General features: G+C 36.8%; 1 protein-coding gene across 4 annotated transcripts in view; it reads left to right on the forward strand.

Moving 5' to 3' along the window:
* HnRNP-K (Heterogeneous nuclear ribonucleoprotein K) overlaps positions 1-14,138 on the forward strand; it is a 190,070-nt gene that overhangs the window by 67,294 nt on the left and 108,638 nt on the right. The window contains exon 1 of one of the 4 annotated variants that reach the window (XM_073991387.1): positions 7,811-8,491. The exons of 2 other annotated variants lie outside the window; for them this stretch is intronic. The gene's annotated coding sequence lies outside the window, so the exon portion shown is untranslated. Of the gene's footprint in view, positions 1-7,810; positions 8,492-14,138 lie in introns of those variants that run through there. One more of the 4 variants, XM_073991384.1, reaches the window with a different exon arrangement.

Here is a 14,138-nt window from a genome sequence, read left to right on the forward strand (position 1 = left end):
GTTTAATCGTGTTAGTTTTGCATCGTATTAGTTTACACCTTTGATCTAATATGGCTGTCGCAGGCGACCTTATTGTCGACGAACAGGTAGTATGTGTCGATTTGTCCTGCGTGGGTCTTCTCTAGTATTTGGCGCATTGTGAAGATTTGGTCAATAGTTGACCAAACACAGTGCCCTCGACAGCACTTGTATGCCTCTGCAATTGACACAAATCGTCTTGTCTCCTTTCTTGTGTACGGAACATAGTAAGCTGAGGTCCCAATTGTTGGGGGTATGTTTTATTCCTGCCAAATTTCGCTAATTAACTAATCAGCATTTCGCCACCGCTCCTGTACAGTTCTTGCTGCTTTATTGTTTTTCAGCCGATTAATTACTGTCACGACCTCGCTTTGGCTAGGTGGAAGACCTTCAACGTCGTCGTTTGCAATTGGTTCTGGGGGGTTATCTTCATCGCAGTCCATATTTGATACTAAGAGCTTCATGAAATGATCCTTCCAGAACCATATGTATCAGTTACTAGGTTCCCTTGTATCATCTTTTTCAGGACAATGTACCTGCAACCATACCCTTCAGTCTGGTGTTTACTTACTTACTTAGTTGGCCCATTATAGAACATTTGTTCCATAGACCGAACTAAGAAAAGATCTCCATTCCTCTCTGTTTTTCGCTTGACTTTTTGGAATACCGCGCCTTTTCATTTCTTCATCCACTTGTATGCTCCATCGAAGCTTAGGCCTGCCGATTCTGCGTGCACCGCCATGTGGCATGTATTCATACGCTTTTTTAGCGGGTTCATCATCGCTCATTCTCATGATATGGCCTAGCCAACGCAATCGTTGCATCTCGATACGTTTAACTATATTCATGTCTTGGTATAGCTGATATAGCTCGTGGTTCATACGACGTCGATATTCACCGTCAACGCAAATCGGCCCGTAGATCTTTCGAAGAATTTTCCTCTCAAACACACCAAGCACTGCCTTATCTGCTTGCGCAAGTACCCATGCTTCAGAACCATACATTAGCACGGGTAATATCAGCGTTTTGTTTGGTAATATCAGGCGCTCGTAGTATATATCCATGGCCTGTTCATCTTCTTCTTCTTCAGAAAAAAAAAACATTGCTTTTATACGGATTGTGGCAATTCACTGATCAACCCAGACGAGATTTTTAGGTCTCCAATTTTAACATAAATCCAACACCTAGCTAATGTTTCGTTTCATTGTAGCCATAATAATCTTATTAGCTATAGTAATCGTTTGTGATTTTTTTACGTCATTATCGGCTTCAGCTTTGTAAGCATTATCGGCTTCAGTGCGCAAACTACACCTACTCTGTAGAGTGGCCGGACATTCCAAGTTTCAGATTCGCAGATCATGGTCCTTAGAACGTTTTCGGGGGTCGTCAACCTTAGATGGGCTAGTTTTTCTTCTTTTTATACCCTCCATCATAGGATGGGGGTATATTAAGCTTGTCACTACGTTTGTAACTACTCGAAATAATCACTGTAGACCCCACAAAGTATATATATTCTTGATCAGCGTGCAATTCTACATCGATATAGCCATGTCCGTCCGTCTGTCCGTCTGTGGAAATCACTCTAGCGTCCGAACGGATTGACGTAGGTTGATGAAATTTTGGGAAAATATGTTATATTTACGTAGGACTTTTGGTATTGAAAACAGCCTATGTAGGTCCACGCTTTCGTATAGCCCCCATACAAAATGACGCGTGACGCGTCGTCGTTTTAAGGAATTTTTAAGATATTTGGCCCATTTTACCACCGAATTGATTGTAATTTGGTACTTTGTGTCTCCAGAGGCCAACAAATATTCCTACCAAAGTTGGGTTATATAGGTCCACGTTTTGGTATAGCCCCCATATAAGGCCCCATATAAAGTACGCGTCATTTTAATATATTTTGAATGTATTAGACGCATTTGACCACAGAATTGGTTGTAATTTGGTATTTTGCGTCTTCAGAGGTCAGAAAACATTCCTACCAAAGTTGGGTTATATAGGTCCACGTTTTGGTATAGCCCCCATATAAAGTACGCGTCATTTTAATATATTTTGAATGTATTTAACCCATTTGACCAAAGAATCGGTTGTAACTTTGTATTTTGAGTTTCCAGAGTCTAAGAAACATTTCTACCATAAAATGTTTATATAGGTCCACGTGTTGATATAGCCCCCATAATACAATATCTCCCGATTTTCGATATTTTGAACGTTTTAGCCTCATTATCACACCGAGATGGCTGAAATTTGGTATTTAGTCTCCTTTAGGCGTATAAAACTTTCCCCCAGAAATTTGTAGGTATAGGTCCACGCCATCATATAGCCCCCATATAACGTTACCTTCCGAATTTCGGTATTTTGAAGGTTGTGGCCACATTAATCCACCGAAATGGCTGAAATTTGTGGTGGAGGGTATAAAAAGTTCGGCCCGACCGAACTTAACGCTTTTCTTACTTGTTTTAAAGTAATCTGTCTTTTGATGGGGTGAGTTACGAGCCCAATCCAAGATTTTATGGCAAAATATATTCAAAATCATGTGTGTATATCAGAAGTTTTTCGTTTGAATTTTTGAAAAATAGGTTATTATTGTAGAAACTGTGTTAATTGGATTTGCCAGTGGAATTATTAGGACTACTGCCACTATAATCTATCGCACAAACTCATAACTGTGGTTTTGATAGAGAAATATCAATAAATTCTCTGTCAAATCAAATTGGGTAACTTTGCAACATTTTCCATATGGACCGCCTAAAAGTATGCATCACACATTTATAGGATACCAATCATTTAGCTTTGAAAGGTTTTTGAAGTGCGGTTTCTGGTTCTCTTCTTTCCAATTGACACAAAACACATCAAAGAAAATTGAGTATATTTTTAATGTCAGTCTTCATAATGGCTTTAGTGCTTTTAAGTAAAAAAATAATCCAACTTTTTTCTTAGTTTAATTAACATTTAATAACATTTAATAGATGGTATGACAACATTAATGCATATTGACTTAACTAAAGTTCTTGTTGCTGTTGTTGTTTTTGTTAACTATTCCTCTGTTTTTTTTTTCTTTAATATTTGCTTTGTAAAATATACACAATTTGTTGACTTTCTCAGGCATTTGTTTAACAATTAAGTAGCGTTGTTGTTGTTTTTTATAATTCTAAACTAAGCGGTTGACCACCAGATAGATAGATACCCAACCATTTTAGAATACCACATTTGCTTTGGGATGGTTAAAGAACCACCTATCTATTGTATCATCCTTGAGGTTGCAGTACTACAATTATAAATATTAAATGAGAAAAGCCAACGACAGGGAGAAACAAAATTATCCTTTTAAAGTCCTTTGTGTCACAGTTTGGTTGTTTTTTCTTCTGCTGGCTGGTTGGCTTTTTTTCCTCTATTGGTTAGCAAAACTACAACTAGAAATAGGGGCAACCTACAAATACTCTAGTATTTGTGTTTCATACATGCGTATGTTGTGTGTGTGTTTCTCTTAGGATGATAGATAGGTAGGAAGAGACATCTATAAATTATGTAAAATGCGAAAAGAATCAGCTGATATTGACACAACTAAGTTATAAGTATAAAGTAAAGGGCGAGTGAGTGTCTTGTTGTAGTGACTGAGGATATAATTTTATTTTCTGCTCTCCTCCTTGCGCTCCTCTTGCTATATCCTAAGCTTTTGTTATTCTGAAAAGGATGACTACTACTACTGCTATTATCATTATTTTGTGCCTATTTATTATGTACATAAATGATCATATGTAAATGGTTGGCAACGAGCATTTGTGCATGTATGTGTTGTTTTATTTCAATTTACCATACATAGATGAAATGTTGTCATTTTTTCTATCTTCGTTGGGATTTGGTTAAGTAAATGGGGGCCTTATTGGAATCCAATGGGATATTTTGTCGTTGGGGTTTGAATAACTAAATGGGGCCTTATTGGAAACCAACGCAATATTTTGTCAATTGTTCGCCTAAAAGTATACACCACACAGAGCTCTTTCCAAATATGTCGTTTTCGGAGAGAATGCCAAATAGCAGGCGGAATGAGAAAACATTGTCGACATTATACGAATACTATTTTTCCCGACCTCATTTCGTTTCCTGCAAAGTGGTCTCCATTCGTCTATAATTTGAAACAAGATCTATTTACAGGTCACGTAAAGAGCGCAACAATAACTACGATTTCGCCGAAAATTCTACAATCTGTTAAATTTTTTGTTTACGTTTTCATACAATTTATTCACAATAACAAAAAATTGACAGATTGAAACCAACCGCCACGCCGTTTTACGCCACCTTATAATTTCAACATGATTTGAACCATTGTTCTAGGCATCGATTTTCTGTTAGACTAAGCTATCGTTTAATGACTTTTACCCATCAGTTCTTGTTTTGCCTTTCGAGCAGGTAAAACGACTCAAAGTGATTCAGAGTCGTTTTTACTGGCCCAAATGTTAGTTTGCTATCGATAGAAGAGGTATATTAACAAATCGCATGGATCAACCGATTTGCCACAAACTTTGTACCTCGCAATATTTTTTCGGGTGCCACCGTGGTGCAGTGGTAAGCACATCCGCTTTGCAGTCAGGAGGTTTTCGGTTCAACCTCTGACCAGAACATCAAAATGTTCGGCGGTGACAAATCCCCCATGTGTATTGTAGGCGACATTCCCTGAATATTTCCGCCACCAACAAATTTCTGTCGTAAGACACGCTATTCGGACTCGGCGATAAAAATTAGGTCCTATATTATTGACCTGATATGAATCGGAGTGCACTCATTAGTATGAGAGAAGACCCTCATGTCCCTTCGGGGATATTTGATAACATATGTTTGTAGATTCACAGGCCAGACAACATCACATTTTCAATGGTGACAAAAATACCCTTCAGCGTAATGTTGGCGACACACAGTGTAAAAATGCACCATAGTCAAACTTCGGAGTGGGTGTATCTCAGGGGTCTCAGGGGTTGCTTTGAACTCGCCCATTGGAGAGACTACGAAAGGGACTATGTTGCTCCACACAGTCCCCAGTGATTTATCGTCGTCATCGGAGACTCCCCGCGGTCTCCCAGCGGTATCCACACACGCAGCACTGTTCTAATCCCTGGAAATGCCACCTGGCAACCCGTTGTTTCTTTAGGGTCCTACCATCTCCCTATAATCTCCATTAAGAGAGCGCCCGACTTCATCACCTCTGAATGCCGGACTTTCATCAATCATGGGAAAGCTTATTCGCCTATTATCAGAGAGCTCACCAATCACCGCTTCAGAGAACTGCCCAACCCTTCGAATGTTTGGGTAGCAGAAAGAGTATTCCGGGGGCATCATCACAACTGCATGTTTTTCGATTTTTGTGTTAAAAAATATTTCCCTTTTTATGTTTTTTTATACCAACATTTCAGTTCTTAAATACATAAAAAAAATTGGCACGATCGTGTCACGCAGGCTTCGTGTGTGTTACAGTTTTGCCTTTAAGCACGAATACGCGCGGCAATGAAACTATTGAACCCGAAATAACACATAATAACATAATATCAAACAAGTCTGCATAAGGTCAAATATTTTGATTTTTGTGTTTAGTAAAAAATTTACTATATTCCAAAATTTCAGTTCTTGAATAAAAGAATTTGGCGCGATCGTGCGGGGTTCGTGCTTGCAACAATTTTGCCTTTTAGCACGAACAGGCGAGACTATTAAACTAAAGAACCAAAAACGACACAACACAACACTGACCGTACCGTAATACTTTGAACACAAACATTTTTTACGATCGTGTTATGCGGGCTAGGGTTTATTTCATGAGCACGATGTCACACATGTCAGCATAAGGTCAAATATTTCGATTTTTGTGTTGAGTAAAAAATTGAATAGTTTCCATTTTACTTTTTTGAATTCCACAATTTTAGTTTTTGAATAAAAAGGTTGACGCGATCATGTCACGCGGTTTTCGTGCGTTTTACATTTTTGCCTTTAAGCATGAGCACGCGCGACGATGAAACTAATGAACCCAAAATAACACAAAACAGAACACTGATCGTGCAGCCCTCGTTTGATCACCAAAATTTTGTACGATCGTGTTAATCGGGCTAGGGCTTATTTCATGAGCACGATATCAAACAAGTCGCCATAAAGTCAAATATTTCGATTTTTGTGTTGAGTAAAAAATAAATATTTCCCTTTTATGTATTTTTAATACCAAAATTTCAGTTTTTGAATAAAAGAATTTGGCACAAAAGTGCCACGCGGGCTTCGTGCGTGTTTCAGGTTTGCCTTTAAGCACGCACAACTGTGAAACTAATGAGCAAAAAATGTGGTACGATCGTGTTATGTGGGCTAGGGCTTATTTCATGAGCACGATGTCAAACAAGTCATCATAGGGTCAAATATTTCGATTTTTGTGTTGAGTAAAAAATTGAATATTTTCCTTTTCATTTGTTTTTAATACAAAAATTTCCTTTTTTTGAATAAAAAAGTTTGTCATGATCGTGTCACGCGGGTTTTGAGCGTGTTACAGTTTTGCCTTTAAGCACTAACGCGCGCGACGATGAAACTAAAGAACCCCAAACGACACAAAACACAACCCTTGACCTAGTACTAGTTTGAACACAAAAATTTTGTACGATCGTGTTATGCAAACTTCGGACTCATATCACGAACATGTATCACAAACAAATTTTTATAACCGCGCCCTCTAGTTCAAATAGAAGCGAAAAATTCTGTTAGAAGTAAAGTTGTATCTATTGCTATAATAGAAAGATAAATAGATACAACTTTATACATAATATCTGACTTTTCCAATCAAGCTCAAAATTGGACATCACTTATACATACCCTTATACATTTGTTAAGGAGTTTTAATTAGGGAAGTTGTTACATTGACAAATTTTCTCAAAATTAACATTTATCTTGGACGACAAATCAGTTGACAGTGCTTGACAATTAATAAACAATTCCATAGTACTTTTGGGCCATTTGTCGTCTGTGAGCAGATTCAGCCGATAAATAATAAGTAGCTCCCTTTTGGCTGATAAGTAATTTCCTTCTTGTAGAAAAAAACAACGAAAATTAACAAAGAAAATGTTGTGAATACACAAATTTTCTTGTCAATATTAAATGTAATTTTATCAAATGTGTTTTTGTATACAGCAACCACGCTGCTCCCCCTTTTTATAACTCCCATTTCTTTGTTGGTTGTTCCATTTAGCTTTGGGGAGTTCCCTTGAATTTCATTAAAATGAACGCCCCCCATTTAAAGGCCTATTTTTTCGACAACCACGATGATGATGTGTAGTTAAGGCATTTTTCATGGACGTTGCAAGTTGTACAGTCCGTGGGTAATTATAGCCCTTTTTTGGTTGCCATGGCTACCCAATAACCTCGTGTCCATTTTATTTCCCCTAATTTGATATTATTTGCTGGCAAGAAGTGGCAAAAGGGGACAATGTAATTGTCCTGTAGTTTCTATCTATTTCATTTTTTTAAGTCCGCATGTTCCTGCTGCCTGCCACCCATATCTTCTTCGAATATAGAATATTTAATGATCAATTTATGTGTTGGATTGCCATTGGTGTTAATGTCGTCCGTCTGTCCTTTCGTGTTTTGTGTGTCTAACCCCCAAATGCCACGCGATTTAATAATTCTCATGTGCATTATGCAAGTACTGCGGTAGGTGGGTGGGGGTCTGGAGACCCCCTTCCCCGTACCACTCCAAATGTAATTGTCTTATCTGGCAGCAAACTCGGCTAGCTAAAAGGCTATTTCCGATCGAAAACTAAGGGTATTTGTGGTCATTTCTATTAACGCCACCACCCACATAAATATTAACGGGGGCTCTATTTTGGGACCTGGGGAGTTACTATGGCCACAAAATATTGTGGCCATAAAGTTCTTTTTTTCACACATCCTGTGATTGGTCAATCATTTCCGTTTGGTCAAACCCCTTTTTTCGAAAATAATTGGGGAAAGACAATTGTCAGTCGTCTATCTATCTGTCTCGTTTTCAAACTACTCGTTTTGGAGCTTTTTGCCTTGGGGCCTGAGCTGTACACATTTTAAAAAATATTCTAGTATTTTCTTGCCATAAATAACCGTGCTCCATTTTTTGAACTATTAGTCCTTTACAAAACGTCTTGGAGTTGAGACCAACCACTAAATCTCTTCAATTTTTTTCTACTTTTTCAAAATCAGTCTTCTGTGATAAAAAACATTAAACTCTAGTTTTATATTGTAAAAAATAACAATAAATGTGATAATTAGTGCAACTAAAATTATTTGAAAACCAAATAATAACACTAAAAAATAAAAAATAATCGCTTAAATGAAACTACTTATTATTAACTGATAACTATCGATAATAAAAAAAATAACATAAACGTTTTTTATATCTCCACCGAAAATATCAAAAGAAACTTCAAAAAACATTTAATTTTTGTAATTAACACCAAAAAAACAACATCATAAAAAGGTAAATTAATTTTATGCAAGTAATATGTGGAATTGAAGCGAATATCACGTACAGAGAAATATTTATTAACTCATCGTTTTGTTATAAAAAATACAAGTTAATTGTTGCTACTGACCGTATTATGTCATCTTTGCTAAAGAAAAACCCTAAAATAGAACGTGTTTGCCTTCCGAGTGCACTGTACTCATAAAATACTAAAGTTAATTTGAAATATTTTTCAAAAATATTCGTAACTAACATGGTTTTTAAGCTTGCCCTGCAGTGTATTTAATATTAAAAATTGTTAAATATTTAAACAATTCAAAATATGTGCTCTGTTCCAGAACCTGCAAGAATCTAATATTTATGATATTTTAATAATTGTTCCTTTATAAATTTGAAAAGTTTCTGTGTACGGGAACACATTGTTTGTATTTGTTGAATTTTCAACAATCATCTGGCAGTTGCCTTAAAGTAGGCTGCGTTGTTTTAAAACGTTTGTTGTTTAAAATACTTTGCCAGATCATATTCCTGGCCTGATGATGATCAATATAATATATAATTGTTCCACAAACTTCCGAGGCGGGACAGGGGGGACTTCTTTCATATCAATGAGTTCACCCCGATTCATATTAGCTCAATGATATGGGACCTACTGTTTATCGCCGAGTCCGAACGGCGTGTCTTACGACACCGCTTTATAGAGAAGTTTTATATGGCTGAAATACTCAGGAAATGTCGCCAACATTACGGAGGGGTATTTTGCCACCGTTGAAAATGTTTGATGTTGCCTGGCCGGGGAATCGAACCCACGACCTTCTGCGTGCAAGGCGGGTGTGCATGCCATTGCACCACGGTGATGATGATCAATGCCTCAGTCTTTTCTAAGTTGATGACAAATTACTGTGGTCCATTTGTCTTCATTGATGGACAGACAGTATTTGAATAAAAAATTGGCACTATCGTATCATGCGTGATTCGTATACATTGTTTAAATACGTTAACCATTCAAAATATTTGCTCTGTCACAGAACCTGCAGAAATCTATTAATTGTGAATTTTTTACAATTTATTTCATTAAAAATTTGCATTGGTTGAATTTTCCAACAATAATCTGGCAGTTGCCTAAAAGTAGGCTGTGATTTTCTATAAAATACTTTGTCTGATCATGCCTCAGTCTTTTCTGGGTGGATGAAAAATCACTATGGCGCATTTGTCTTTGCCAGATTTGAAAAACTTGGTATTTGATGTTTGCATTAAAGTGGAATTGTATACAAAAAATTGGAATGAACGCGTCATGCATGCCTCAGGCATGTTTCAATTTTTCCTCTATGCAGGAGCACGAAGGACAAAAAATTGGGTATCGTGTGTAGGGCTGTTGACTTACATAGCTAGATGGCTAAACAGAATGTTATGTTTCATAGGCCGAACTAAGGATAGACTTCCAAACTCGCAGATCTTCTACTTTACTTCTCCAGTTATCACCAAAAATGACATCCAGCATGTTTTGTGATATTAGCTTCAATTTGGTCTTTCCATCGAAGTTTTGGTCTTCCCTTAGGACGTATGCCCTCAAATGGTTCGGATTCATATGCCTTTCTGGTGGTTGCATCTTTATCCATCTTATTTACATGACCGAGCACAACGGAATCGTGTAACTCGATACGTTTTACAACTCCTGGTTCTTACGACGCACAATGGTTCAGTAATCGATTTTCCTGGCAGAAATTCAAAATTTTGTTTGTTTTAATTTCTATATGGGATTCGATAGTAAACATATTGAAACTAAGGAAACCAAGAAAATAGTTCAAAACATTTTCCCCATTTTTTGGGAAATACGTAATTTTTGCAAATATCTGGAAAAAGAATTAGCTATTTCTCGGAAACTATAACAGATACCTCTATTCATTGTTTTCTTGTAAAGTATATAGGATTGTTGCCTTTAAAAAAGTTTTAGTAAATTACCAACATGAGCTATTTTATTTTTCCTCAGGCACTAAATTTTATGAAATTCCAAATTTAATGGACTAGAACTTTTTGCCACCATGGTGCAATGGTATGCACACCCGCCTTGCACGCTAAAGGTCGTGGGTTCGATTCCCAGGCCAGGCAACATCAAATTTTCAACGGTGGCAAAATACCCATCAGTGATGTTGGCGTCATTACCTGAGTATTTCAGCCTTGTAAAACTTCTTTATAAAGTGGTGTCTTAGGACACGCCGTTCGGACTCGGCAATAAACAGTAGGTCCCATATCATTGAGCTAATATGAATCGGAGTGCAGGCTATGCAGCTCAATTTTTTATACCCTCAGCATTTATGCTAACGAGGGTAAATCGGCAATATTTTTGAAAATTTAACATAGTTGAAGCCAAGGTTTACCCGTTTATAACTTGCGAATTGTGGTTGTATATTATACAAAGTAAATACTTTAGGATAAAATTAAATGTTTTTAGACTTGGCAACAAATATTGGTCTCAAAAGTTAATTTGCGTGGAAACTGTGGCTATAGTTATGTTATGTAAAAATAACGTGTCTTTTTTTGTTTAATCTCGATTTAAGAACTGGCAACATTCCCCATATACACTTTCATCGAAATAATGGTTTTAGACCCCAATGTTTGGACGAAATCCGTTTCAGACAATTTGGAGTCGATTTAGGATTGTCCGTCCGTCTGTCTGGCTGGTGTGCATGATAACTCTCGAACGGATGAACCGATTTGGTCCAAAATTTGCCCTTCGTAATATTTTGCCCGAAAGCTGTAAAAATCCGCTATGGCACCATGTGGTGTGGATGCAGGGAGCGGTAACTGTCGAACGTATAAACCGATACGATCCAAAATTTAGCAATTGTAATATTTTGCCCAAAGTTAAATCTAGTTCTAACATGGACTTTATCGGTCCACACCTTTGGGGGGTACCTCCGCCTTTGGGGGGTACCTTCGGGCATGAAAACTTTGGACATCGGAATATTTCTACGAGACATAGATTCGGTTAAAATATGGACTATATATAAGTCAACTCCTTCGGATACCTTCCACACAAAATTTCGGAAGAGTGCAGTTTAGGACCTCCTCTAGAATCGTTTTTATTTTTCTTGCAACATGTTGCGCTCAAAGCCTCTTTTTCATGTTTTTTGAGTGGCAAGTCCATACTTGAGAAAATGGCACGAATTCTTAAAAAAAAACACTAGGCCAGCATGTGTAGTGGCTGGTGCGCACGACAATTCTCGAACCGAATACGGCGTTGGTCCTCACTTTGCATATCGTAATATTACTTCCAGTGTGTGACGAAGTTCATCACGCTCATTTGCTAATTCCGTCGCCTCTGCTGTGAAGTTTGGTCTCACTTCGGGCATTCGACCAGTAGGTATGTAGTAGATATGTATTTGCAACTGGAATGACTAGTTCATATTTTATATAGTTCTGAGGTAGTTTGTGGATTTGAAATGCCAATATTTTTGTAGATTGATTGTTTATTGAATCCTTTTTAAAGATTTAAAAATTAATTTGCAAAAATTTCTTTTATTTTACAAAAAATATAAAAAACAAAGCTCGAACTCACTTTTGGTTCTGTTCAAAACATTTGCAACAGAGAAAATTTTATTCAAAATCTGAAGAAAATATTTTTGTTTTGATAATATATTGTGAATTAAACATTTTATTTATTATCTGGAGACATCGTAAAGGAAACCAGTTAACTAAATAAGTTAATATATCCTTTGTAATCCTGTGCTCTAAGGATAATTGTTAAATACCAAGGTTTTATTCGATATTTAATAGTCTAAAGTCCAGATTAGAGTCCCGGAACCTCCTATATGAATTTAGAGTACTATAGCTGATTGCGTCCGATAAGAACTTAAGCATATTTGCAAAAATACTATTTTTACGTGGTTATATATACGTTTAGAAGCGGTATTATGTCAAAACATTCTGTTATACGACAATTCTGGAGTGTACATGGTGAGATTTTGACATGCTACCTGTCCGGTTAGTTCTTGGATCTGATAAATATCTCGACCTCATGTATCCTGCACCATTTCTGTCCATAAAAATACCTCCAGGGCAACATAAAACACCTTCTACATTTTGGGTCAACTTTTTCGTATAAGGGGACAAATTCTATTATCTTTAGTTCTGGTGATCAATCAAATTTTTTCAAGTCATATAACTTAAATATTGATTTATATCGAGAAGTACTCGATTTCACTACTCCAAAAATATAACCACACATTTTTTGAATAATTTCTATGAAAAATTCCATTTTTCCAGGAAATTACTGTTTTCCCAAAATTTGCCTATTTTGGTATACCGGTGTCTTTGGTATGTATCGGAGGTTTTTGTATAGATTTTTTTTTAACATCTGTTGATGACTTCTGAGAGATCTGCTTAATAATTCGTATAATTTGTTGATCATCCCCTGCAGGAGATGTTATTGTCCTTGCATCTCCTTCCCATCTTATTGCGATTTTAGTTCTTTTTACGCGGTATCCAGCTCTGTTTTAGATATTGTGATGTTCCTATGTTTAGTTCTGGACCTCGTTGGATCCACAATTTTCAAAAATTACCATTTTAGCAAAGCGTTTCTGGTCGTAATTTAAGTTTTTCTTAAAAAATTGGACATGTCTTGTTTTCGGCATACTTGTCTATCAAAAGTAAACATATGTGGGATAAAAGTACTCCTCATGAAAGCTTTTTGCTCCCTTTTTCTGATTAAAATCAATTTGATGCCAATCAATACAAAAAACTCGTCAAAAATTAACTAATTGATATTCGTACCACGGAGTTGCAAATGTTTTGAGCAGGCTAAAACATGTGGTCCTCCGATATTTTACACATTTTTTAAGCATAAGTGTTCATAAATGGATAATGCTTTTTAAATCTTGAAAATATGGTCAATAAAAAAAATCAAATAACAAAAACAAACATATTCCAATACTCAAAATGTCCCTAAAAATAGACTGAATGTGATATAGGCATCTGAGTTGCAAATGTTTTGAGCAGCACTGTATATGGCGAGCGGCTGCAGCAGTGATGATGTCTCAGAACGTCCTTTCTGCTACCCGAACATCGAATGGCTTGGGAAGATCTATGAAGCGGTGATTAGTGAACTCTTTGTAACTAAGAAAATTAGCTTTTCCATGACTGATGAAAGTGTGGTGTTCCGAGATAATAAAATTTAGCGGTCTGCTGATTTAGATTATTATGGGAGATAGTCAGACTCAATAGAAACGAGAGGTTGCCAGGTGGCGTCTATTGTCAGACCAGGTGACACAATGGTTATGTCTGGCAAACGTGACACTCTCCGCTAATTCTGGTAGGGGCGTTCTCATTGACCGAACAATACGTAGAGCTATGAATCTACTCAGCCAGTACTATACCCCTCAGTAGTGCGATTTTCTAATTCATTTTTAGAGTTACCGACAAGAAGCGGTAAAATTTAATTGCTTATAATTTCGGTAGTTAACGACATTATTCGGAAAGTTAGTGACTAATAAAAAGTAGTCGTAAAGCAACAGTGTTGTCAACTTCTATTTGAGATTTTCATTCATAATTTTGCGTTTTAATGTTACCGATTTTTGTCGGTAACTCAAAAAATGAGTTAGAGAATCGCACTGCTGGTCGTTACCGAGGACGGAATGCAACAATTCATGAAATAAACGTTAGCCTT

The sequence above is a fragment of the Musca autumnalis genome, unplaced genomic scaffold, assembly GCF_047663935.1.
Source record: "Musca autumnalis isolate F117 unplaced genomic scaffold, ASM4766393v1 scaffold_5, whole genome shotgun sequence".
Classification (NCBI taxonomy): domain Eukaryota; kingdom Metazoa; phylum Arthropoda; class Insecta; order Diptera; family Muscidae; genus Musca; species Musca autumnalis.